Raw genomic sequence first — 23,924 nt, forward strand, 5'->3', positions numbered from 1 at the left:
ATTGTTGGGGCTGATTTGAAGGGTCCAAAAACACTAATCAAGATAAAATAATTACATCAACAGCTCAGTTTACAATGTGGAATTCTCTTTATTAACGTAACATATCATTTAAAGCATTTTCTCAGAAAACAAAATTAAAATGCTTTTATCTAACCTATACCATTAACTAATGTATTATATTAATTAATTTAAAACTAGTTTTTAATAGCATTTTTAAATAAAATTTATTTGCTGGACATTCAGTATGATTTAATAGTTATCAAAATGGAACAAATAAACTTGATGAATTAATGGCAATGCACAAGTTTATACATTAGGAGTTGAAATTTGGACTTCCAGGTTAAGCCTACTAAGAAGCCAAAGTAAAAATATGTGTACCGAGAAACACTTCTTATGAATGAAAGTAAATCTAGGGTGGCAAAGCTCATCCTGGAATCTTCTAATGATGAGCCTATTATTCCTATGCTCAATCTCATCCAGGATCTGACTTAGAAACTCTAGGCTACAGTGGCAGCATCTGTGTCTTTGAGAAGCTCCACAGAAGATTCAGATATTCATCAAAGCTTGAGAGCCACTAATATGGACAAATTATAAGAAAGTAGAGGAAAGTGATCCAAGAAAAACAAGACTCTGAGAGTAAGCAAAAATTAAGCTCTTTATTAACATGGCACCTTTGCATGATCTTTGCAGAAGCAACTGCCGTCACAAGAACACTCTTACCACAGCCATGAGATGTTAAATAGAAACTTAAATGTATGTCAAAGTGCAGCCAGAATCATTGTCTTAGTCTGTTTTGCACTGCTCTAACAAAAATACCTGAAAGCAGATAATTTATACATAAAAATTTATTTCTCACAGTTCTAGAAGCTGGGATGTCCAACATCAAGGGACAGGCATGTGGCAGTTTCATTTGTCTGGTGAAGGCTGCTCTTTGCTTCTAAGATGCAGCCATGTTGCTGCATTTTCTGGAAAGAAGGAGCACTGTGTTCTCACATGGCAGAAAGCAGAAGGGTAAGTAAACAGACAGAACATCCCATGAAACCTCTTTTACAAGGGACTTAATCTCATTCAAAAGGAAGGAGCACTTACGGCCTTGTCATCTCTTAAAAGTCTCACATCTTAATACCATCACAGTGCCAATTAAGTTTTATCATCTGAATTTAGAAGAGGACACATACAAACCATACCAAGCAGGCAATGGATATAAAGAGCAATAGATATTATTAAGAAGTGAATATGAGTTAGTAAAAAATAAGAGTCTAGTTAGAGGTGTTTTATATATATATATATATATATATCATATATAAAGTAGGGAAATTAGATCAGTGGAGAATTCTTTTTTAACCAAGCACAAATTTAAATTTAGACAGTAAACGCTGTAAAACTCTAAGAGATGGAAACCAGAGGGAAGAGTTCTTAGTTAATTGCTTCTATTTTTATTCAAGAAAACACCATTGTCATACTCAAATTTGTTACCCAGCACATAGAATAAGAGGTTTCTCATTTAATTTCTGGACCATACCAACCATCTGAACAGAAACTTGATACCGTTCCTTGTGCTCAGACAAAAAACCTACACCATGTTTTTGACTTTCAAAGACTAAGTTGAATGTTGTTTTGGTCTTACGTTTTTCCTTGTAATTCCATGTCTCCCTCTTTTGTATTAAAGATGCTATCCAATTGTATTTTCCATCTCATTAAGACTTGAGAGGGGCACTTCTCAAATTTCCTTACAGAGCTATTACAAGGTAACCAGCATGAGAGAGTGCAAGAGAAAATGTAAGCTATAAAGACCTAGAGAATACCTAATGCTTAGTTCCACTGCCTTGTAAGTTATTACTTACATACATTTCCTGAGGCAATAGCCTTGCTCTATCATGGCTTCCTAGGTTGCGTTCCAAATTCAAGTTCAGAAGTAAGCACTGCAACTTGCAGGTGGCCAATGAAGCCCCAATCCTGATTCTGTAAGATTGTCCATTGCTGAGTGAGCTTTTACTAGATGGCAAGCATTTCGTTAAGTGATAGGTAAATATTTATATGCATGACAACCCAACCAGGGAGACATAATTGGTATAATTTGCCAAGAACATATATTTACAGCCTTGGCTTGAAAGACAGTTTGAAACTTCTCTATAATGTTGCCTGGGGCATGGTGATAGGTTTGCTCTGCTCTCCCTCATTATTTCTATATGTTTTGTAAGGAAGTGCAGTATGTCTCACTGTCAGCCATTACAAGATTGGAAGCTACTGAAGGTCAGAGATGTTAACTGTGCTCTCTCTTTCATACATACTATTATATAGTGGGTGTTACACAAATATTGAGTAATTGCCACCAGCCTCCTCTTTCCTGTCATAATACTAATTTCATCCAGGAGTGTTCAATTCAATTCAACAAACATGTATTGACAGCTTCTCATTTTGCTGGTATGAGACCAGTTTTAACTTGAGCTTTCTGCCCCAAGGTAAATTCTAAACTATTTCCCCCAATTGAAAGTAAAACACTATCAGATCCCTTTGCCAGTGATCAGCAGGAGCCAAGTTGGAATTAGCAGCAACAATGAGATCGGCCCTGAGAGTCAAGAAAACATTGCTGTCTCTGAATTGAGATTTTCACTCTGGCGTTATTTCAGCTCACCACTTGTCCAGGCAAACAAAACTAAGCCAAGGCATTAGATTGGCTAGAACTGCAGCTTCTGGACCGAGTCTGGTAAGAAGTCCCCATTGTACAAAAATAAGTGAATGGCACTTATATAGTGAGATCTCTATTTACTATTTTTGTTTAACTAGGTTTATCTATTAGTAATTTGTATATTCTTGGATGGATTTATCGATGAAAGTAAATATTTTACTCAAACCATGACTGAAATCCAGTGACTGATTGTTGTGATAATGCTATCTTTTGAAAAATCTGAAATTACTTTCAAAACCAGTTTATAAGTCACATAAAATAAGTAAAACGGACATGTCTTTTGTCATTAACCATGTAAGAATATTGGTTTTCTTGCTCTAACAGTTATTTATTTTATTTTTTATTTTTTTTAATTTTTATTATTTTATTTTATTGTTCCATAAGATATTGGGGAACAGGTGGCATTTTGTTACATGAATAATTCTTTATTGGTGGTTTGTGAGATTTTGGTGCACCCACCCAAGCAGTATACCCTGCATCATATTTGTAGTCTTTCATTCCTGGCTCCCCTCCCACTCTTCACCCCAAGTCTCCAAAGTCCATTGTATCATTTTTATGCCTTTGCGTCCTCATAGCTTAATGAACATTACCATGCTTGATTTGAATCTTACTTGACAACCTTGGCTAAGAAAGAATATCTGGCTGTTAAAAAGCAATAACAAGAGCAAAAATATTCTCAAAATGTATAGATTTAGAGCGTATAATTGTATTGGTTTTTAGTGCACAGACATCTATTTATTACTTAACCTTCATAAACATAGCTAGTGCCACCAGTAGAGACAGAAATGATTAGAATTTATTCATACAATGTAAAAACAAGAAAACCAAGAACAGAATTGAGAAAAAAAAATAAGAAAAAAGGAAAATTGAGTCAGTTAACTCAACCTTCCTTTTTTCTTATTTTTTTCTCTCAATTATAGCTCAAGCTCATAAATACAGAAAGCCCTAAGTTAATGATTCTTAGGATCATGATGACATCTATTAAGTCCAGGACTAGGGAGGCATCTCAAGAAAAGTACTACACCTGGCTGGGATTAGAAGCAGGTCATAGAAATAATTTCTCAGGGACTCAGTGAAGGATAATTTTGTGTAGGCAACAGGATGTTTCAATACAAAGCTAATCCGTGCCGACAAGTAAAAGTGGTTACAAGGCTATAGATGAACAAAGACATCAAGAGGAACCAGCGCCAATATGCAATGGAGACTAACGAGTCAACCCAAATGCATGGGAGGAATCATCTAAAGGCACCCAGATCAAATGCTTTTGGCCCTGTTCTCTCCTTCTGTGTTTGTAACCAGTGTGACCACACCACACTATTTACGCCACTACTTGAAGCTGATATTCCCTTTCCATTCCCAGCATCAAGACCTGTCATATCCAAACTAGATAACTGTAATCCTTCTCCTCTAGGCTTCCTAGTGTGAGCAGATGCTGTGATATCTCAAATTGTTATTTGTTACAATCGGAAAAAATATATAGTTTATGAAATATTCTTTGGTAAGAAAAATACATTCCATGTCTTTTTCTTTACCAGTGAGAAGCAATATGAAAGCTGGGACCATTAATCAGTCTAACTTGAGAAGATCTCTGCTATCTAAAAACGTCTTCTCTCAAGACCTGAAATAACCTTAATTGTGGGCAGGATAGAAGTAAACATAGCCTACGCTTAAGTGTTCACAGGAACGTTGGATCCTAGAGGAAATGAAAAGAAGTCACATTTGACATTTATTAAGATTCTACCATTTGCATTGAAAAACATCAAGATGAATGATATGCCATTTCTGCCATCAAAAAATTTCACTCTAATTGAAAAAAAAAATTTAAGCCCAAAGTGACAAATGGCTTCAGCTAATGGATAATGAAAGTTTTATTAGGAAGTATATTTTAAAAAAAAATGGATTTAGACTTTCACAGTTTTCAAAAAAAAAAACAGTTTCAAAATAAAGCAATAGCAGCAAAATATCAGAGTACTCTATCAACTTATTTTTGAAGAAATATTTCTTAATTACCTTGTATATGTTTTACCATGGCTAGTTATTATACAAGGCTGAGATACTTGGAGAAGATAAGAGAGTTAAGAGAAAGTAACCCAGGAAAGGAAATAAACAAATTAGGAAAAAATAATTTTTAAACAGGTGTTAAATGGTCAAATGCCTTTAAAAAATGTTACATACATTATTCCTCTATTCTGTTGAAAATGTAATGAATATACCAATTTAAAATTCTAGAGAAATCTTGAATAAACCAAATAGGTGTCTTGGTTCTAATGTATTTTTTTAACGTAGAATAGAGCTGTTATTGTGTTATTTTTTTTCGTTTTTCTGTGTATTTATGACCTATAAAATTAATTTATGCAAAGTACATATTTAATCCAGAATACTCCTGTAGTTGTTACAAGCAGAAACTCTCCTTCTGTGGGCACAGCATCCACATCCCAGGCTCACTGCCGATAAGCAGTTTGACCTGGGAAAGCTTCAAAGCCTTCAGCTTTTGTTTCTTTGCTTTCCAAGGGTGAAAGTAGCATCTACCTCAGAGTTGTTATGAGAATGAAATGAGATCAAGAGAAAGGGAGCTGAGCTCAGTTCCTGTTAAAGTGAACACTGATCATTATGTTAATAATACATGAAGCACTCACTTTTATGTTAATGAAAAAGTATATGAAAGTTTTGGGCTTAATTTTTTTTCAATTACAGTGAATTTTTTTGATGGCAGGAATGGTACATAGAAAACTGGCACTCTGGAAATTACTCAATCTTTTATATTTGTATGGAACGGTAGTGATGAAATCTGGACAGTGGGCTAGAAGACAATGAGGAAGAAAGTTCTAGGCTTTAGTCACTTTTCATGAGTCTCCTAGAACTCTTTGCCACTCCCATCTTCCCATGTTTACATTGCCTCCTATGTGTTATCATGCACTGTAATATAAATTATTGCCTTAGAGTTTCTTCATTGAGTCTTCAACAACTCAAACAAATTTTAAACAAATTCCTACCATGTACCAGCCACTGTATTCACAATACTGAGGACAAAAGCAATGAAGAATTAAACTACTTAAAATACTCCCAACTCCATGAAGCCTTACCACACCAGGAAATATTGGAGTGAGTCCTAGTGCTAGATACAGGATTCTCTGAAGTTGAAGATAGCTTTTGCTATCATCAGACTTGAATCTTGGGAAAACTCTTTAGTCAATGGAGCCATAGATTCCTCATATAGAATATAAAGCTATTTACATATGTATTTCAAATTCATTATCAAATGACAATTTCCCTCTGCTTCTCTTACTGTGAAAATACTGAAGTTGATTTTTCCTTAAAAACTAATGCTCTGATTACTGACCAGCAATTCCACATCTAAAAACTCTATACTTAGAATATAAAATCAATTATTTTACTCATAATATTTAAAAAGTATATATCTGGTTCTCTATGGTGGTGGTATATATTTGTGGACTCTAAGGGTTGCATTGTATTTTTGAATACTTAAGCTTCTGAAAAGCAGTGTAAATGATTCATTTTTCTTTGAATGTCATAGCATTTGAACTAGCACCATATACTTCTGAAAATCTTTCATAAATAAATGAGAAGAGTTAGTAAAATAGAGATGATCAAGAAGGGTTTTTAAAATTGAAAATACTTTTTGCAGTTCTTTGTATCTGTTTATCCTGCACTAAACCTTCTATCTTGTAATAAAAGTTGAAATGTTATAATAACTTAAAGAATATTCTAAATTATAATTCAAATTTTATCTTGGTCTTAAGAAGGTACTATACAACAAATAAAACTATTATTATTTTTAGAATATATTTTGTAAAATCCTCGCTTTATGCTATCTTATTTAAAAATTAATCATCTTCCTGTCATTGTCCATTGTAACACTTAAAATTTCACTTGTAGTTGTGAATTAAAATAACTTCAGTATAAAAATAATTTATTCCTTTGTTTCTGACATGAATAAAATTCATTAATTATTTGATTAAAGACATTTGAAGGTGATGAAAAAATTAAGAACAACAATAATCATAGCATGAGCTCTCAGATGCTGGCATCACGCTGTAGTTATTCAATATACATGAGACTTAGGAATTATCAATCTTTGTATTAAGAAACAGAATCATCAAAAAACATTGCATTTCTAAATTCCTCTTCCACAAAAATATCATTTTTCTTTATCATAAAATGAAGATGTGTTATAATAACAAAACTATCTCAAAGTAATGCTTTCTACTTGCTCAGTAAGTGTTTGACTTTTAGTTATAATCAATATCACCTGAGAAAAAGGAGATTTAAAGAACCAAACCAAATTTCTTCTTTACAGATTAGGCCCAGAGGGATTGCTCACCTTCTGATAACTGAAATCCCTATCTTGGTTGCAGGCTTCCCCACCTATATGCTATGTTCTGCTGCATCTTTTGATTTACAGCCCTTTGCATTTAAACTTTCCACCTGTAGATATATTATTTCAGATCTTATAGTTACCCATGCTTCAGGTTTCCATTTACATGGTTATTAAGAAATAACACATTTCTCATTTAGCATTCCCCATTGGTGGAACTCATAATACTTCCCATTTAAATACAAACTCTGTAATAGCCAAAATATTTATTATAGAAAGGCCACTTTCTATTCCACTCAGATATTACATTCATATATGGAGGTTTTTCTCCTTAGGCAAAAAGAGTTAACAATTCTGATAGAGAGAATGCAATTTAAAGACCATTTAAAGTGATTTAGCTTCTTTTAATGTTCAGTTTAAATATGAAAGGGGAAAAATTCATTCCCCAAACTGGTATTTTAATTAGAAAAAATTGAGAATTTTGTTCCAGCTATTAGAAGTTCCTGTAAATTGGCAATAATCTTTAAAAACTTTCCGATTGCCAAATAAGTATGTCATTTTATAATGGCCTAGAAAATGGGCTCGATTCACTAAAATAGCATCTTTCTATGTCTCTCTGCACTCCCTGCCTCTCTCTTTCTCTCCATGTCTCTGTTGGTATCTCTCAATCTGTGTCTTTTTCAGGAGCTATTACATCATCTACTGTGAGCTGATCATGTAAAAAGGTATGCATAAAGTAAATGATGTTCCTGGGTTCTGCAAAGAAATGAAGTCCATCTGTGACTTTCAATGGTGTGCTGTAGACTGGCAGCTTGCCATCTGGAAAAACTGACACTTGGCTCCCCTGGGCCCACTGAACAGCACTGCTGTGAGATAGCATTAGTAGCTGACAAAAATGGAAATGGGAGGCACAAGCTACTTGACACAAATAAAATGTAACAGTCAGTTAACTTGTAAAACATAGGGGGGAATAAACAGGAACCGATGGTCTTTCAAAAAAGTTTTATAAGGCTGGGTGTGGTGTCTTATGCCTGTAATCCTAGCACTTTGGGATGCCAAGGGGGACAGATTGCCTGAGCTCAGGAGCTCGAGACCAGTCTGGACAACATGGTGAAATCCCATCTCTACTAAAAATACAAAAAATTAGCAGGGCATTGTGGCATGTGCCAGTAGTCCCAGCTACTCGGAGGCTGAGGCAGGAGAATCACTTGAACCTGGGAAGTGGAGGTTTCAGTGAGCTGAAACCTCCAGCCTGGGTGACAGAGTGAGATCCTAGCCACCAAAAAAAAAAAAAGAAAAAAGAGTTTTATTCAACATATTTCCTCAAAGAGACACTTAGAGTAATTCAAGCGAGGGAAACTTTTTAATTTTTGGCTTACTTTAAGGAATAAACTGAGTTTACTAATGAGTAATATAAACTGATCAGTATAGGCATGGTACATTGCAGCTCAATATCTGATGAAGAACTGTGGGTAATTCACTGTTTCATGTCTACCCTGAAACATAATTAGCACTTAAACTTTGATTACTTGATTTTCTTTATACACTGGTTTTTTTTTTTTATCTTTTGCACTTCCGAACAAGTGCAATTTTTCATGATTTGGTTTTTCTCAAAGATATAACATGAAAATATTTCTTTTAAAAATATTTTCACAATAATAATTTGTCTATATTTAGAAAATGTAATGAATCCATTATTTTCTTAAACCAAAAAAAAAAAATTTGATAATCAAATTAAAAGTTCTATCAAATACCGCAAAGTAAACATTGCAGAGCTTTTTGCCTAATTAGTGTCATTCAAAATTTGCTTATTTCCTGGATTTTATAAAACATTCCTATGACTGTTGCTTATATTGTTAAATTTAATCAAGCCATCAATTCTTTTGATTGAATTAAATGCTCACTTCAAGTAGGCAAAAATAGTATATGAAGTACTATATAATATAAAAATATAGAGTCCAGAGTTTGTATCTGGGCCCTGGTAGTAAGTACATCATTGTTTAAAAACATTTTAAAGTTTACATGTCATTTAATAACATCAGGTGCCTACTGACTATATGTGGTTTTCTAAGTGTTTATAATTATTTTTCCCCATGATCTTCTGAAAGTATTAATAGTATTGTAGTTAATTTATAGAAAATATAAGATAAAGGGTTAAAGTAAGGCTCCTAAATTACTTCAAGCATAGGAAGAAACAGATGTCCAAGTCAGGTATTTTGACTTCAAGTCTTAATTCTTTCTATTAGCTCTATCTTCCTGCCATGCCATTCTCATTTTGCACATAATTTTTTCACTTGAGGCTCACAACTTTATTGTTGTTATCATTCACATTTTCTAGCCGAGGACATGGGAACAGACATAATGATTTTTTTTTTCCCAATTTACTCTGCAAATCTAGTAAGTGGGAATAAGTCTAGAGACCCAGATCCAAGCTTTGCACTATGTGTTCCCCAGCTTTCCATTTTCCTGGAGGGACAAGGACAGGAAATATTTGTATTGTGCTTTAGAAAAGCCACTTTGGCATTGACAGTGAGAAAGAAATAGAGAGACAAATTCACTGGGAATGTAGAATCAGCAGTATTTGTCAATGGGTTGAATGTGTTTCATGAGGGAAAAAAAAATTAAGGAATACTTGCCACAACTGTAAACTGAGAAATTATTATAAAAGAAATGGTCAAACAATCAACAGAATAATTTGTTTGGTAGAACCTTAAGGAATCCCATCATTGGCGAGATGGGAAGAAATTATATAATTACTATAAAATAAATGTTGATGACATTCCTGGCAAAGGCAACTACTTTGTTGAGTTATTTGAGGTGCTGTTATGTGTCTCTTCTACAGCTTCATAACTTGACTTTCTAAACAGTCAATACTACTTGTTGCAATGAGCATTGATAAGGAAATCAACAGCCTTGAATTTGCATTTTAGTTCTGCTGCTAATTAGCTTTGCGATCTTAGTCAAATTCCTTTCCCTCATTTGGATCCTCATTTTCTTATCTACCTAATGAGGAAGTACATCAGGTAAACCCTTAGACATTACATTTGTTGGCATTTTTACAATGAAAGCACTGGAAATTGTTTTGAATTTTGTTTTATTTTGTTTTGTAATATTTAAAATTAAAACATAAATGCAGGTGGCCTTACGTTTTTTAAAGACTTATAGAAGAATCTGTTTCTGTAAATCTACAAGGACATAACAAAATAAATAGATGTAACAAAGTAAATAGTCATCCTCAAAGCATAATTGTAAGTACAAAAAGTTTCTATGCTCTCAGATATAACCTCAAAGTCTTGGTCACTGGACAAAATGCCCATATTAGAGTCATTCATTTCAGTAGAGGTTGTGTTAACAAAGAATTCTCAGGTTAGGAGAGAGGAAAGTAAGCTACAAAGAAATAGAGATGGAAGTTAAAAATAGGACACTAAAGTGAGTGACAACAGCCTAAGGCATAGGAAGATAGGTACTACAGAAGAAATGCATCCAAATTGAGAGTACAGTAAAAACAAAATGCAGTTGCTACACAAAATCTTCCCAAGGATGGCCCTGAATGGATTTAAACCCAGCAAGAATGGAGTTCACTGTGGACAAGGGCAGCACCCACTGCGCCCACAGCCTTGCTCTGTTTGTTGCCTGTATGGTCATCAGCCCCTTTTCCATCTCCAGAGCATTTAACATCTCCTTAGGTTAAGGGTAATAAGATTTGAAGAAAAATGTTTAATCATGCTATGGACAATCTCTCTGGACCCTTGAAATTTATCTATTAAAGTCCTAATCCCAAATTTGGTACTTTCTGGAGGTGGTGTGTTTGGGAGGTAATCAGGTTTAGATGAGGTCATGAGAGTGTACTCCCTGTGATGGGATTAGTGTACTAATAAGGAGATGAAGGGAATAGATCTTTTTTCTCCTCCATGTGAAGATACAGTGAGAAGATGGCCCACTGTGAACCAGGAGGAGGGTCCTCACCAAGAACCCAGCCATGCTGGCACCCTAATCTTGGACTCCCAGACTTCAGAACTTTGAGAAATACATTTATTGTTTAAGCCACTCAGCCTAAAGTATTCTGTGACAGCAGCCAGAACTGACTAGGATAGATGAGGAATCCATTTTTACTCTATTTCAATACTTACATTTTAGATCACATCTTTAATACATTCCCTACTTTCTGCAACTCTGAAGCAAGGTTGAAAATTCCCATGTATTTTAAGAGGTTTAAAGATAATTTCACAGCCTTCTTGATAATCTCTCACAGGAAGGTGTTACAATAGAGATAGAAGAGATTTTTGATTTACACAGATTTGGATTTCATTCCTGACTTCATCAATTAATACCTGCGTAATGCTGAGAAACTATAGTAAGCTGTCTAAGACCTATTTCCCTTGCCTGTTGTCTACACAGAGTCCTTGTGAAGAAAATCATCCAAGCAATGTCTTCTCCATCCAAGTTTTTACTAATGCTGTTAAATTTTACAACAAATCTGTAATATATATGAATCCTATTTACACATCCTTTACTTTTTTTCTCTAACTAGCATACAAAATAAAAAGCAAATAATCCTCTCATTTCTCTGAAAAAATATTTTCAAAGAAGCCCTACTTACCTTCTGCATTTTTAACAACTATTGATTTCTTGGGATTCACATATAGATATGTGAGTATTCATAAAATGACGTGAATGCCTGCTCCATATCTCACCTTATACTTTTCCCTGGTTATTATTTTTATAAGTGAAGAAGGAACAAATCACTTTAAGAGCTACAAATACTAAACTACTGAAATCTTCAGCAATTACATGCTCCAAGATGATGTTTTTCACTCAAAATCTAATCATAAGTTTCCAATCTAGTATGCACTTCAATAATGTTGTTAGGTAAAACTTTGAGGATGATTTCTAGTAGAAGAATATCTAATTCATTTATGTTTACTTTGGAATTCAGTTTTACTCATATTACTCTTTCACTTTCATCTTTAAAATCATTTATAATGGTAACTTTATACAAAAAGAGAGCACTTATTGTTCCAAATAACATTACACACCCTATATTAAATAATGACATAAAGAATGGGTCGTTTAGAAACACAATGAACTTTAGGGACTTTCCTGGCTGGAGATTTGCTCCATTCTTCAAGCTCTGTAAGAGTTATATGTTACATTTTAGAGAATATTTCCATACACGATTTGTATTATATCGATATGCTACATCCATACAATCTAATGGAACTATTACTGCTCTGAAAAACATAATTGATAAATTGCAATACCTCTTGACCTCTAATTTGGTTGTTGGTAGCCTTAACTGCATATTAAAGTCACCTAGGATGCTTTTAAAATCCCAAGGCTCAGGCCACACCCCATATTAATTACATCAGAATCTCTGGAGGTAGGATCTATTTTTAATCTCCTGTAATAATTCCCATTATACAGCCAAGTTTGAGAACCATTAGCTAATTTGGCTCCACTCTGCTTACTTCATCTTCACAACACTGCTTTAATTAGGCAATTACTTCAAGGTCCCCGCCTTAATCAAAAAGAAACAAAAATGCAATGAGCCACTCAACAGATAGTGGAAGTCCTAGTGCTTAGAGAGGTAAAATCTAGTCCTTGGAGAGGGAAGATCTTTGCTAAAACCAGCTGTAGCTTTCCAGTGGTTGGATAAGCTGCTTAAACATGTAGAATTCTGGATATACTGGATTTTTAAAAACACTTTGTAAGGCACTAAAAGTAAATATTGAACATATTCAAAGCTGATTTTATACATTTTTGTTTATTGATATAAAATGTATACATGTGTGAATATATATGTATATATCTATCTTTTTTTTTTCCTAGACAACTTTTGCTCTGTCACACAGGTTGGAGTAGCTGGGACCAATCCACTAAATAGCAGGGACACAGGTACGTGTCACCATGCCTAGCTATTTTTTATTTTTATTTTTTTTGGTAGAGGTGGGGTCTCCTTATGTTGCCCAGGCTGGCCTCTGACTCCTGAGCTCAAGTAACCCTCCCAACTCAGCCTCCCAAAGTGCTGGAATTACAGGCGTAAGCCACCACCCTTGGCCATATGTATATATTTCTAACATGGCGTTTACCTAATAAATTAGTAAGTATATCTTTATGTGCTTGATTTTAAGACACCAGGAAATATGAAAACAGTCTCTGAGTGCTGAATAGCTTGGGTCAATAACTTTGAAACAATCTTTCCCCCTCAGATTAACTCAGTATAGTACATTTTTTTAATAAAAGGGCCAAAGTTTGAAAGCAGAACCCTAACAAAGAGGGAGTAAATAAGAGAAATTTGAAATATGTAAAAACACACACAGATACAACACTAGATATACTTCTTTGTATATTTTATCATCTTACCTCTGTCCTGAGATCACCATTTCTGTAGAGCTGCTACTCACTTCCTGAAAAAGTAAGTAGTCAGTAACATCTGTCAGAACTTAGACACGGTGAAAAGGCTAAGGCTAGAAATTCCTCAGTTTTTGCCTCATGTGTTGCTGCCAGGACTAGAGTATAAGAAACCGGGGTTTTGTGGGCTAGTGCTTTTTTGTCATTATGTAAGGGCAGGATCTGACATGAGACCTTAAAGTTTCTCCTGTCTCATCTGGATTCTGGCTCACGTGGCTTTCCCCAATTCTCCTTTCCTTGAATTGCGTTCTTTTAGTTTCTGGCCTTCTATGGGCAGTGGCCATCTCTCTCCAACACTACATTTCCCCTGATGGCTGTAACACAAAGCTACAAAGAGACAGGCTGATCAAAGGTCATGTGGAAGAGATTAAAGAGACATATACTTGTGCTTCTATTTCTCTAATAGCTTCCCCTAGTACAGTGGCATAAATGCTCATGCCTAGAATAGAAATCATACACTTGAATATAATCAGAGTCCCTTTACCTTAGGGATAGAATAAGCTTTGAACTTCCCCAGAGTTTTGAATTTGCTACTGATGGTATCTACTTTACCTGTAAGTCGATTTACTTTAATAACACATAAGGGCAGTGAGGGAAGAAAGAAAGGAAGTAACCCAAATTAGTAAGATATGCCTTCATTAAATGGAAACAACAAAAACAGAAAACATTCAAGAAAGGTAAATTATCCCTTTCCCACTTGAGCAATTAATTACGGAAGGTTGTTCTTGTAACATAGATGCCACTTTCACACTCTTTCAACTCAACAAATATAAGTTGAAAATACAGTGTGTAGATATTAACTTGAATAATATTAATATGACTATTAATAGGTGTTAATATGAATACTATTCATGTGAAAATGATGCTAATTTTAAAAATAAGCCTGCCCTAGAGGAATTTTCAGTATTGTGATGCACAAATAACTGTATCTCTTGGTGAAATGGGATTTGAAGATATTTTAAAAGGAATAAAATTTAAGACAAGGACTGTTAAGTGTGCTAACTGCAAGCATCAGTGGATTTAAACATCCAGTCTTGGCTAACGTCTTAAATTCTCAAAGGGATGCTGAAGATGTAGAGTCCAGGTAGACGTGATTTCACAAACACCAATCTCATTTAATGTGCATAGAGAAAGCTTTCTTCATAAAAGTTGAATGTGCTTTATAAATTAAGTGGCAGACAATCTACAAGATTGCAATGAGGAAGCATGACTTCTTTCTGTAATCACGTGATTTTCTACCAAAATACGAAAAGTCTGTTTTTTCTTACTTATTAAAGGATGACCCAAGGCCAAATACTAACTTCCTTTTTGACAAATCTCTAGGTATTTAGTCTGGTACAGGGTCACTGAATGTGAAAGTTACTTTATTTCTAGACATTTTAATTGGAGAGAAGAGGAGAAGAGCCTACATTTCCAGTAATGTTTTCTTGCCAACCACTCATAGCAGCATTTGAATTTTGATTCCATTTAGGAGGTGGAGATAGGAATTATCTTGAAGGATTGGAATTTAGAATTAACTTATGACCTATAAAAATGTGCTTTAATTTTGGTATAAAGGAAAGAAGGAAGAAAGGAAAGTATGTTAATTAAAAATAAACAAAAAATGTCTAGATTGTAGGAATAGTTCTGACTCTAACAGCCAATTCTTAGGTAAGTCTCTGGTCATATGTTGAGATTAAGTGACATGATATTTATTTAGGTACAAGAAAGATTGGAAGGTAGTTAATATTGATGAAACAGATTATAGTTCCAAAGTAAAAGTCATCCTAATTAAAGAGAAGGTGGGCGAGGCAGGGACCACAACACAAACAGCTGAAAATTGTTCTTTATTAACTTTGTAAGAATGAGATAGGAAAGAATGACACAAAATATTGCATGACATTAACAAAAACCACACTAATTTCTCTTCTCATGACCTTATTCCCCTAGGCAGTACATTTATCCCAAATATTAATTAGGAGATTCACAGCATGTGAATATAAATGAAATGAGATAGACTGGGAGCTCTGTGACATAAATGGACTAGAAATAGCTCTGTTACATTATAGTAAGAGGTAGATAATAGGCATATGGGGCCCTAAAAGACATCTTGATTTTGGGGAGCCTTTACTGAACCCACCTACCTCATCAATTGCCAGTAGTTGTGCCAAATATAGCTTGCTTGATAAGCCTTAAAATATATCCCTGAATAGCCAGCATGCTTATTAACTCTGAGTCAAGAGGATCCTAATACTAACAGCTCAGGCTACACAGCTCAAACAATATAAGCCACTTAACATTTGCAACAAAACATTTTAAGTAATGAGAAAGCATCATCATATTGTTCAATAGAAGACAATTATTTGCAATGATGTGAAATCCTGAATCTTTTGCTTCTATTCAAGACCAGAGGTATAACAGAGAAGTCTTTTGTTTCACAGAATGATTGTCTCCAGGCACAGGTGATTATAAAGAACCTAATCTGTAGTAACTTCCCTACTAAAGCCTTTTTACAACAGTAGCGAACTGCTAGGAGAAAGAGGGCCACATTTTGTTTGCTATTTCTAAAAATGTCATCACAGCCCTGAGAGCTCTCTTGTTCTGATATCATTCCTTCATTTCAGCAGCAGCCTCAGTGGACATACACAATCATTTCAGCTCATGTCTTCCCCATTTGATATTTGACAGGTCTGAACTTCTCCATAATCTCAAGTAGCCAATAGCAGGACCTGTCACCCAAGCAGCGAAACTCTGTGTATTTTATCAACTATCACAGAGACCCATTATTTGTCTAGTGACAGAGACTCATGATGAATGTTTCTGAAATGACATTTGAGATGACAGGGGGTGAAAATCCCCAAGTCAGAGATTTTAGTTCTTGGGGTCTCCAGAGCAGCATTATTGTCAGTTACACTGGATATGTGCTAAGATATTGCCACATGGACAGCCCACAATCAATTTATTTTCACAGGCCATGAAACTCACTTGTGGCAAAATCAATATGGAATTTCAGGCTCCCTGATAAAGAATCAGTGAGAATTTTATTTACTCTTTCACTTTGCAAATGTTGCCTTTAAGTCCAATGAGGAAAATCATATGTCAGACTTTTCTATAAAGTTATACATCAAAACCAGTGTCCAAGTCAGAGTTAAGAAGTAATCTAAGATATTTTCAGTGTTAACAAGCTCAACATTTTAACCTGATGTTTTGATAGATAAATAAAGGCAGGTTTTCATGGTGAAGAAAATAATCCTGATAGATTAAATATCAGATAGCTCAAAAATGGAAAAGGTCTAAAAAGCAGTATTCATGTAAAAATAAAGATATTATGCTGCTATTTTACACTCATGAAGTTCAAGTATTTTAATCACTGTAAGATAGTTATAAAGTTTAATAAAAGCATAATGCAGGAAGTGCTGATTTCTGAGAGGATCCTGTCATTATAATTGCTTGATTAAATAATAGCAAAAAGTAACAATAACTATTTAAGAGTCAATGTTTGTTTTGCCAGGCAATGTGCTTAGGGATTCTTCTGTATGTCAGTGTGTGTCCATGTCTGTATAAATCTTTACAATAACCATTTAGATAGACACTTTAATATCCTCATTTCACAAAAGAAGTAATTGAAGTGCAACAGACTAATGGCACAAGGATGCAAAGCTAGTAAGTGTTGAGCCAAAATAGGAATCCAGGCAACCTAGCTCCAGAGCAGGTACTCATAGGCATTATGGAATATTCAAGACATTCAGAAAGAAGCCATTTTTCTTCCCTAGTCAACTCTAAGAATTTTGTATCTGATCTCAGGGATTTTTAGGGACATTATCTGTAAAAATAGTTCCTCTTCTAATGGCATCTGATATCACTTTCAAAAATGCTACTGTAGCCAAAATCATACTACGTATTAACTTCATGAGGTCCTTAAAATTGCTCATCTGGTAATAAAATTAATGAGAATATTCTCTAAGCCAAAACGTTTGTATCTAGGACAAATACTATCATCAACTTAACTAATTCCAGAAATATTCCAAAGAATTCTCAGCCAAACCTTGGTATTTTGTATTTTTCAAAATTAATTCCAGTGGAAATTAGCAAAGAAAAAAAAAAGGAAAGAAATAAAAACAACAATTTGCTTTAACAGCATTGGTAATCTCTCTCTCTCTCTTTCACACACACACACACACACACACACACACACACACACACACATAGTGAATCTAAATTCAGGGTTAATTTGGCAATGTTACTCAAGCTCCATTCCTCAAATTAATCTAATATTGATTTACTATTACGTTACTGCGCCTTTCACTTTGAAGCTTATGATGTAATTGCACTTGTTTACCAAATTAAAAGCAGTTTTCACAGAGGTGATGTTTAGAAAACAGATGGATTCATACCATACATAAAGCACTTAGATAAATTCAGGAATTCTCTGCAGAATGAATGAAGAACTGAAGATAAAATGCATATTATTCTATGTAAAAGCAAATCGACACACCTTCCATGAAGCATCAGCCTGGATTTGTGATCAGAGGATTTCCACAGAGCAAATCATCCTTGCTCTCTTGACATGAGTACTAGGGGCATTTGAATAGAAGTATATCAGTTTCCTTACTGTGCATATTTCTTTATCCAAATGTCTGGCTTTCTGCTTAATACTACTGCTCTCAATTTTATAAGAAACTCAGACATTGGATATTTTCTACTACAAAGAATATGATGCTTTAAACACAGCTTCCTAGTAACATATGGAGATGAAAGAACATTAAGCTATAATCAAATTTATACCTCTTGTTTATTAACATAAGGTTATAGCTGAGTGGAATTTAAAATCCTAAAGTCAAGAACATATTTACTATGACCAAGGTATAGAACAAGGAATAGAAAATTTATAAACTTGCTTCCGTTGGTATTCCCAATTCTTTAAAGGCAAAATTCAGCCACAGGTTTGTTTCATTTTATTTCTTTTCCTTTTTTTTTTTTTAGGTAACTGGGCAAAGTATGTATATAGAATACATTCACTGGGGTATGGCTTCTTTCATAAACAACAATGTTCTGAAAAATATAAAGAACATTATCTCTGTTATGAAAGAATCCCAAATTTTTATTGAAAGCCTGGATCAAGTGTGTGTGTGTGTATGTGTGTGTGTGTGTGTGTGTGTGTACACGTACATAAACATATATACACATACATATACATATATTTCTATTTCTAGCACATACTTTTATCTTAACATATATTGTTTAATAACTATGAAGAAGAAAGAGTTTCATTACTTTATCGGTAAAAATGTAAGCAGATGAACACTGATTTTTATTTGCTTTCTTTTCTCCTAGAACCTCAGGCCAAGTGTTCTTGACAGCTCATCCACAGACACCCACTGGTAAAGCAGCATGAGTACTGCCTCTGTTATTTTATTTCAGAATTTCTTCCTGCAGAGGCATGCCAGCACCAACTGAGGATCATGTATGCAATATTTGCCTTCTTTCATCTTCTACCTAGGATGGCTTTAATTTCCTTCAGGGAGAATTTATTTTAGATTTTCCCAGTAAGGGAATCCACTTCCCTTGCCCATATTCATAAATTATCATTAAAAATTAAACTTGGTAAAATAAATATTAACATCTTTCCAGCTTCTCCATTATTATGATCAGAATGCAGTTCATTGGCAGGATCTAGGAATACGATCAGTCCAAAGTTGGGCCAAGGCACAAGGAAGATTTCACAAGTTTATAGGATCATTGAGAATACATATGACATCAAATTCTGACCACCAGAACCAATCATTTTATTCAAATTGCTGAGACAGAAATTAACTCCAGGAATCTGTAGATAATATATTCTCACATATACAGGGACTAGACATAAAAATTCATATAAATTTCTTCAACATATTTTGTATACAGAATAAGGCAAGCAACTGTGTGTATGAAATTAGATTGGGGTTTTAGTTAATTGCAAGCACAGATTCAAGAGGATGTATGCTGTGTCCACTCAAAACAAAAGTAAAGCCATTATTCATTTGTTTATTCAATATGTGCAATTATTTGTTTCATACAACAAACAGTATTGAATATTCACTATATATGTAAACATTTTTCCTTGTACAATGTAGTAAACATGACAGATGTTCTTTTAAGCAAGGAAGACAAATAGGTTATTACAATGACAGTTGGTAAGTTTTAGGAAGCACATGGGTCATGAAATCTCCAGACTGTCTATACAGAGAATATTACATAATGCTGAATATTTCCTAATTACCTTAGGAAAAGCAGGTGAAAATAATGATCTGTGAAGTAGAAAGAGCCATCTAAAAACCCAGAAGCAAGAGGGAACCAGGCAAATCAAAAAATGAAAAAAAGTCAAACACAGCTGGAATAGAGAGTGTGGAAGTAAAAATAGAAAGATATCAATGGGAAGAAGGGATGAGTAGAGTAAGACCTGGAAAGAATTCATAAGCAAAATTGAAAATTTTTAATTTTATCTGAAGAGTCCAGGAAGCTTGTTAAACTGTTTAAACAAGGACATCAATCAAACAAACAAACAAACAAAAAACACTAAGTTTACACCAGCACAGAAATATGATTCAAATTTACGCAAGGGCATAGAAACTAAAATTCTAAAATGATAATTATTTTTTAAATAGGTCTCAAAGCAGTGAAAGCCCTGGATTATTTACAGGAAATAAGGAACTCAAAGCAAATTAACTCTATATTTAAAAAAATAATAACTAAAAATTAGGTCAAAATTTAATAAAACTTAAAGCACACAATGAGAGTATCCAAATGATTGAGAAGCAGTATGCATAATAAACTGTAGGCTATAGTATACTAGTAGTTTTAAAAAAGACTATAAAATATGTATATTTAAAGTTACTGAAGAGATGAAAGAAGGATTGGAAACAATAAAGAAATATTTTCAATAGGAGAAAAAAAAGCAAGCATAGAAAAGAATCATAAAACATTAACTTGTAGAAATAAAAAAAAAATACCATTGCAATTAAACACTCAACAGGGCGGGACACAGTGGCTCATACCTATAATGCCAGCACTTTGGGAGGCTGAGGCGGGTGGATCAGCTGAGGTCTGAAGTTTAAGACCAGGTTGACCAACATGGAGAAACCCCATCTCCACTAAAAATACAAAATTAGCTGGGCCTGGTAGTGCATCCCTGTGATCCCAGCTACTCGGGAGGCTGAGGCAGGAGAATTGCTCAAACCCAGGAGGCAGAGGTTGCGATGAGCTTAGACAGCACCATTGCACTCCAACCTGAAGAACAAGATCGAAAATCTGTCTCAAAAACAAAAACAAAAACAAACAAACAAAAAAAACACTCAATGGATGAAAGATAGTGATGGCCTGAAAAACGTACCTATAATGAAGCAGAGAAAGGATGATGAAAAATACGAAAGATCAGTTAAGACATAGAAATTAGAATGAAAAGTTAACACATGGATTAAATATGTGACCCAGGAAGAATAAAAAGAAATAAATAGAAGTAATTATTTTTTAATGAGAAAATTGCTGAGAATGCTCCAGAAATGTTGAAAATCATAAATACTGAAAAACTCTGAGTTCCAATAGAATCAATAAATATCAAGACCTAAACATGTTTCAGTGAAATTACAAATAGTTTAGAAAGGGAGAAAATACAAAGAGCAACAAAATAAAGATACCTCCAAAGAATACTGAATTGAGAGGAATTTTCCCTAAAGCAACAAGTGAGGCCAATGGCATAGTTGGAATATGATCTTCAATGTGTTTCAATTGTAGAAGTAGAATATAATACCTTATAAATTATCATAAAAATTGAAGGCAAAGTGTATTTTTCAGACCAAAGAAAAGAGCCTATGCATAATATGTTGCAGGAGGAGCCGCTGACAGAACCTCTCAGACACCAGAGTGAGAAAGGAAGAGACTTTTATTCAGCCAGCTGTAGAGCCTCAGTTGACTCATGTTCAGAAAAAGGCCGAGCTCCCCTAAAAACAGTTTCTTTCCCTTTTTAAAGACATACAACTACGAAGGGGAGCAGAAGTGAAACTCAGTCATTGTCCATTGACTGGACCACGGACCTTACAATCTTTACCTTTCATTGATTTGCTGATTTGCTAATTTGCACGTGTGTGTGGGAAGGCAAAAGGGGAAGAGTCCCAGAAGTTGAACAAAGGCCGACTTAGTGACAGAGGCATCTCTAAGTAGAGGAGGTATCTGGTTTGTGCAAATGTAGAGTATGTGACTCAGGGAAGGTCCTGGGCAGTAAGAAAAACATTTGCAACAATTTTAAAAAAATATTTTAAGTTCTGGGGTATATGTGCAGATCGTGCAGGAATTTTTGTAGGTATACACATGTCATGGTAATTTGCTGCATTCATCCCACCATCATCTACATTAGATATTTCTCCTGTTATCCCTCTCCAATACCCCCATCGCCTGCTATCCCTCCCTTAGCTCTTCTACCCCTCAACAGGCCCCAGTGTGTGATGTTCTCCTCCCTGTGTCCTTGTGTTTTCATTGTTCATCACCCACTTATGAGTGAGAACACGTGGTGTTTGGTTTTCTGTTCATGTGTCTGTTTGCCGAGAATGATGGTTTCCAGCTTCATCCATGTCCCTACAAAGGACATGAACTCATTCTTTTTTATGGCTGCCTAGTATTCCATGGTGTATATGTGCCACATTTTCTTTATCCAGTCTATCATTGATGGGCATTTGGGTTGGTTCTAAGTCCTTGCTATTATAAACAGTTCTGCAATGAACATACGCATGCATGTGTCTTTATAGTAGAACGATTTATAATCCTTTGGATATATACCCAGTAATGGGATTGCTGGGTCAAATGGTGTTTCTATTTCTAGATCCTTGAGAAATTGCCACATTGTCTTCTGCAATGTTTGAACTAATTTACACTCCCACCAGCAGTGTAAAAATGTTCCTATTTCTCCACATCCTCTCCAGCATCTGTTGTCTCCAGATTTTTTAATGATTGCCATTTGAACTGCTGTGAGATGGTATCTCAATGTGGTTTTGGTTTGCATTTCTCTAATGACTAGTGATGATGAGCATTATTTCGTATGTTTGTTGGCTGCATAAAATGTCTTCTTTTGAAAAGTGTCTTTTCATATCATTTGCCCACTTTTTGATGGGTTTTTTTTTTTTTCTTTCCTTGTAAACTTGTTTAAATTCTTTGTAGATTCTGGATATTAGCCCTTTGTCAGATGGGTAGATTGTAAAATTTTTTTCTCATTCTATTGGTTGCTGGTTCACTCTAATGATAGTTTATTTTGCTGTGCAGAAGCTCTTAAGTTTAATTAGATCCCATTTGTCTATTTCGGCTTTTGTTGCCATTGCTTTTGGTGTTTTAGTCAGGAATATTTGTAACCTTTTTAAGGTTTACAGATAACATAGGCACCAGTTACAGAGAGGGTAGTTATTTTATTTGTCCTTGGGCCCTGCTGCAGTCAAGCCAGTAGAGTCAGCAACCTGTCAGATTGCTGACTTCAACTTTGTGCTATTTTATCTCCCCTCCCCCCTTTTCTAATAGAAGGCAGGCAAGAAAGAGAGAGATAGTCTCCTCTCTCACTACTACTCATATAAACTTAGTTATTTAACAACTAAACATAAATTTCTTAAAAAAAAAAGGAAATTAAGTGCAGAATGTCAAGGTGTTGCACAAAAAGTAAAGGTGAAGCAATTATGAAAATAATGGATCAATAAAATTTGCAATTAACTGAGGACTTTGAATACATGGATCTAACATACCTGAAGAAAATATCACAGAGAGGTATAATCAGATTAAATTGTTCTCAAGTCAACAATTATTGTGGGGTAGAAATAGTATAACCTTTAGTTAGCAGAAAGGGAAAAAAATAAATTAAAATATTGATAAATTCAATAGAAAAGAGCAAAGGCTCAGCAGCAGCAAATAAGGCTCAGCAGCAGCAAATAAAGCTCATCATATATAGAAGATAGAACATAAGAATAATTAATTTCAAACAAATTTGGAACTCCAAATTTCAAATATGTTGGTAATCATGACAAAGTTAAGTGAGTTAAATTGGCCACTAAAAAGACAGAAATTCCCTGATTTGATTTTTAAAAATCCACTTGGTTATATATAAATGCCACATTTAAACATAATGACACGAAAATTGAAAGAAAAGAGATGGAAAAATATGTCAGACATATACTGGCCTCCCCCAAACATTACAAAACAAAACAAAAATTTGGACAGAAATAGTAATCAAAACAAAATGGACCTTTATTAAAAGTCAGCAAAAGAGAAAAAAGAACATATTTAGTGTAACCAAACAAATCAAGAACTATAAAGATAACATTTCTGAACATGAAGACCTGAAAAACATAGCCCACCAAATAGCAGTAAAGGTGAACTTGGAAATGTGCATGGCAGTCTCACTTCTAAAAACATACCTTACAGGAATCACTACCTGGATATATAAGGAGACACATACAAAGTTGTTCATGATAACAATGCTTACATGGATTAGAAAACAGC

General features: G+C 34.5%; 1 long non-coding RNA gene across 1 annotated transcript; it reads left to right on the top strand.

Annotated features, from left to right (window-relative positions):
• The first annotated feature begins 876 nt into the window (after nt 1-876).
• Nucleotides 877-19,038, top strand: LOC116561302. The gene is made up of 2 exons (XR_004273386.1): nt 877-1,011; nt 18,750-19,038. It is a non-coding gene; the product is annotated as an uncharacterized LOC116561302 (long non-coding RNA).
• Nucleotides 19,039-23,924: the final 4,886 nt, after the last annotated feature.

This window comes from Sapajus apella, unplaced genomic scaffold, assembly GCF_009761245.1.
Source record: "Sapajus apella isolate SASKATOON/1434 unplaced genomic scaffold, GSC_monkey_1.0 scaffold29, whole genome shotgun sequence".
Classification (NCBI taxonomy): Eukaryota; Metazoa; Chordata; class Mammalia; order Primates; family Cebidae; genus Sapajus; species Sapajus apella.